Source organism: Salvelinus sp. IW2-2015, linkage group LG13, assembly GCF_002910315.2.
Source record: "Salvelinus sp. IW2-2015 linkage group LG13, ASM291031v2, whole genome shotgun sequence".
Lineage (NCBI taxonomy): Eukaryota > Metazoa > Chordata > Actinopteri > Salmoniformes > Salmonidae > Salvelinus > Salvelinus sp. IW2-2015.
In genome coordinates, this window is record NC_036853.1 from 43,090,239 (window position 1) to 43,091,074 (window position 836).

Consider the following 836-nt stretch of genomic DNA (forward strand, 5'->3'; position numbering starts at 1 on the left):
GGCTGTGGATGCCCCTCCAGCTACCGCTCCCTGTCCTAGTCAATCAACTGCCTGGGCACATCCTGGACCACAGCGGCCCCCCTCAGCTGGGCCTTGCTCTCTGGATCAGACCTCTGTCCCTTTGCCTGTTGTGGCCTGCACGCAGCCGGTGTCTCAGCAGCCCTCTTCTCAGGTGAGTTCTGTGGATCTGACCTCGCAATCTACTTCAAGACACGGCAGAGGCCGGATTATTCTGTTTTAGCACACTCTGCCAACCCGGATGTCCTAGCCGTGTCTGAATCCTGGCTTAGGAAGACCACCAATAACCCTGAAATTTCCATCACTAACTATAACATTTTCCGACAAGATAGAACTGCCAAAGGGACGGGGTTGCAATCTACTGCAGAGATAGCCTGCAGAGTTTACTATCCACCTTTCCAGAAACAAGTCTCTCACTGTTGCCGCTTGCTATAGACCACCCTCTGCCCCCAGCTGTGCTCTGTACACCATATGTGAACTGATTGCCCCCCATCTATCTTCAGAGCTCGTGCTGCTAGGTGACCTAAACTGGGACATGCTTAACACCCCGCCCATCCTACAATCTAAGCTTGATGCCCTCAATCTCACACAAATGATCAATGAACCTACCAGGTACAACCCAAAAGCTGTAAACACAGGCACCCTCATAGATATCATCTGAACCAACTTGYCCTCTAAATACACCTTTGCTGTTTTCAACCAAGATCTCAGCGATCACTGCCTCATTGCCTGCTCCCGGAATGGGTCTGCAGTCAAACGACCACCCCTCATCACTGTCAAACGCTCCCTAAAACACTTCAGCGAGCAGGCCTTTCTAA